A 4,407-nucleotide genomic window follows, 5' to 3' on the forward strand; every position below is an offset into this window, starting at 1 on the left:
AATTGATACACCTATTAGGATGAACTAGTGGTTGATCTCTAACCTGCAACACTGATTTACTAAATGAGATTCTTTATGTTACAATGATCACCTAATTGTGATAGATAAATCTCTATTGTTTCTTATACTACTTGTAGCCTTTTTCAATTCATACTCCTACTCATTACTTGTTTCTTCACATACTTACTTGGATATGGTAACATGCATTACATATATACCAAACCAAATCACAGCTTACTAGAGTTAGTTACAATACCAATTTCATCATAATTCACAAAGTTGGCCCAACTGTTGTGGCATGGGTTCTAAAGACAAATTTAGAGATGTTCTAATACTCTAAAAACACTTTCAATGCTCGACAATCTTCGAAACTTGGTTGAACTAGAAGCTTGGTCCATACTAATGACTTTGAAGTAGCTCAAACTCAATCAACACTGTGGGACTTGGTGAACACTGAGAAACTTGGTAGCTACTGAATCACTCAGTTGACACTGCATGACTCAGTCAACACTAGATTTATATTATTAACACAATAAGATCGCTAAACACTGTTATCTTCTTCACTTGGACCACTAAATAGCTCAGTAGCATCTACTACACTCAATTTGCATTGAACATTGTCTCTGAGGCTCGCTCAACACTATGTAGCTTAGCAAACATTGCAAACAAACTGAGGCATTTAGTAGATACTATATTCTGACTACTTGGCTTAGGAACCACTAAATCACTTGGCTAACATTGCAAACTTCCTGATAATCTTGGTAGAAATGTAACCATTTGACTAAGTGTTGAGTCACTAATAGACAAATTGACTATAATGTCAACAATTCCACCATCATAGTGTTCTAAAGGTTCAAACTTATTTTTTTCACTACTCATGTGATGAGAACAAACACTATCTATTATCTATGTATCATTTCTCTTTCTAACATGAGAAATAAGTATTATCTTTTCATCTTCATCATTATCAAATTCATCCTTAGTAGCAATATAGACTACTTCTTCTTCATTATGATCACACAATCATAATCTTTATTGATGTAGCGAGGTTTCTTACATTTGTCTTTGTAATCCTTGTAGCTTTTGATGTCTTTGTTTCCTTTGAACCTTGTATTTCTTCTTTCATCTTTATCATCTTTGTTTGGACATCTTAGAAAAATATGATCAACCGTTTCACATAAGAAAAAAATTAATAAAACTTTTCCTTTAAATTTACCTTTCCTTCTTGGTCAAATTCATAATATTTCAAAGAGGAAGCTTTATCAATCATCATTGTATTGTGATATTTGTTCTTCTCCATCTGTTCCATAGTCATCAGTTAAGGTGGTGGAACATATTTTCTTTCCAATTAGAATAGACCCATATCTCCAATGTGTGATAGGTGTAGCTTCATCAATTCCTTTCATGGTGAAAAAAATTCTTTGTTAATCTTGGGAATCTCCCTTCTATATGACATCTTGATCATTAACTTAGGTCTTTGAAACCTTTGCTGCAAGAACCAAATTATTTGATACCAATTAATGGAAATGCAAGGAGTAACTAAGAGGGGAGAGGTGAATTAGTTGCCACAAAAACAATTCCAATTTCCTAGATGTCAAATCAAGCTTTTCACTGATAATGCACTTCTTTATCTAGCTCAGTTAAAACAAAGTTCTTTGTTGTAACTCAGTTAACAAATTAGTCTTATGATTGTTAATCTATTTAACATTTAGTATCTTAGTTGTAAAAATATAAAGCATAAAATAAAATAACATAAACATAGATGACACCAAGATTTAATGTGGAAACCCAATTTGGGAAAAACCACCACGTAACTAGTTACAATATTTTGACTCTTTCTAAAGTGAGCCATGCTAGGAGGGAAACCTATTAAATGTTAAAATTCATATTATTAAGTGTGAACTTGTTAAAGGATTTAGCTCACCCTATTAGGAGTCTAGTTAGAGGTCTTCAAACACTTTAATCTTGAAATGTCACATTGTTAGAGGATTTATAATCTAATTTTTAAGTCAACTCTGTTAGGAGATTTCTCCACTTCTACAATGGTTAGAAGATAACAATTATTTGAAATGATTTATGAAGCAACTTATTTTGTAGATTTAGATCTCTATTTTGGATTGACCTCTATATCTTTGATGATCAAAATATTCTTTGATGCTTATCATGCAGACTACTCAGTTAACACTATGATTTCTTTATAAGCTAACATTGAAGTTCCCTTATTGCAAGATTGGAATCCACTAACACTGAAGTTCTTACATTGCCAGACTCTATTCGATTAATACTAACATTTGTATAATATCAATGATAATATAAAATTTGAAAAATTATTTCTGGAATAATGTGATCAAATTAGTTTATGAAATTGTGAATTAATTTGAAATATTGCATCGAGGTTGTCATCTATCACTTTTCCATCCTCCTCCTCATCTTTGTTGGTAGTACCAAATTATAGCAAAGGTTGACATGACTAGAAAATATGTCCTTCTCTAGACTTAAAAGGACCATCCTTCAATAAAGGAGTCACATAATGATTAAGACTCTAAGTGAGGGAACTATTGTTGCATGGTGTGTTGATGTTCCACCATAATGAAGGAGCAGCAACATGCTTCACTTAGGGCTTGCGAAAAAATTTCCCTAGGTGTATTAGGGTCATGATGTTCTATCTTCCCCTTAAATGATGACCCTCCACCTCCACCCTTAGAGTCTAGTATATCAAAATAATTATGGATCTCTCTAGGGATAAACTCAATATAATTTCCTTAAGAAATAAATGGGAAACTCATAATTATTATAGGGAGGGGGATCAAATACCATCAAATATCTATCCCTAGAGTTATTTTTATGTCTTCATTAATGCATCGATGAATGGGAAACACCTTCACTTTTCTATTGGATACTTAAAAAATAAATATATGTCATATTTTAAACCTTTTCTCATTTTTACATCTTCATAGGATAATTTTTAAGAATAATATTGTATTTTTTCTTCTCCTTATTATGACATGCATTTATTAGCCCACTACCTTAGGCTACATTGGTCAAAATGGACTTGAGTGAGTGCATCAATTATTCCCTACTAGGATTTCTTTCAACCAATTTTTTGAGACTCCTAAGGAAAGTTTTTTAGTTTGGTTCTCCCTCTTTTGATTTCATTTAATGTATTTTCTTGCATCCTTGGAGGATGCATTTTAGTTGGTGGAGGTCATTGATGTTCTTTATCTTTTTAACAAAGGGTTTTGTGATGAATTTGATTGAATTTGTGGAGGATCTTGTGGTTGAGTGGGTGGAGATTTTTTTTAGGACAAGGTAGACATTGTTGCACATTATGTAGTAGTTAAACAAAACTATTTTTAAAAACTAATAAAACATAGTAAAAAATTGATTAAAAAATTCAAAAAATTATAATTTAATACAAAGAATTGTTTAAAAAATTACTTCCTCCCCTAGATTTAGATAGGTGTGAATGTGAAGGCATTTTAAAAGTAATTTGACTATGAAAATGACCTTGCATTCTATGTTTGCACTATTGGAAGATAGAAATGAGAGAGGATACAAGTATAACAATGTGAAAATAAAGAAATGGCTATGGCTTTCATGATTCATATTTTTTTGATAGCGCAATTTTGTTATAGTGAGATCATGCTAGATTTTAAATTTGATGAGCCTCAAGTTTGTGGCATCCAAATCATAGCATGATCAAACTATATATTTTGAGAAGCTACTATTCAATACATATATCACAAAGGTAATAAAATGGTGGATGAATTTGCAATGATTGATTACATGACAACTAACAGACGTTGTTGGGATTGATGGGCTTCCAGGTCATATTTAGGCTTTAATTGTGAAAGACATTAGTTAATCCTTTGGGATTGAATAAATTATATAGTTTAAAGTCTCCATTTTTTTGGAAATCATTACATGGAGTATCTTTCCAAAAGGTAGTTGTAATATCATTAATTATTTACAAGTTTTGATTGGTCTTCTTAGTAGTGCTCAAAATGGGAGAGATTTTTGCCTAAAATGGAATGTTGGCTTTTGCAAGATTTTGTATTATTTTACAAGGCACAAAAGGATGGGGTGAGGTGATGTCTACCTCGATCCCCCAAATCTCTACTAAGTCGATGTCTATTGGTGATGTCAAAATTCCTAAGCCAACTATATACCACATCTTTAAGAAGATTAAGATGAAGAAAAATATCTAGATTGCAGACTCTGACATAGAAACAAAAATTATTAGAAGGAGGTCCCTTAGAAACAAGAAAAATTTTGTAAATGTGGATCTTAGGCCCAAACTTGAGAGCCCCCATAGCTCAAACTCTACAAGTAGTGCTAAATGCAAACCCCTATAGAAAATAAATAAAAATACAAGTAGTACTAAATGCAAGCCCCTATAGAAAATAA

This window comes from Cupressus sempervirens, chromosome 7 (assembly GCF_028749045.1).
Source record: "Cupressus sempervirens isolate cs-2001-9-10 chromosome 7, ASM2874904v1, whole genome shotgun sequence".
Classification (NCBI taxonomy): domain Eukaryota; kingdom Viridiplantae; phylum Streptophyta; class Pinopsida; order Cupressales; family Cupressaceae; genus Cupressus; species Cupressus sempervirens.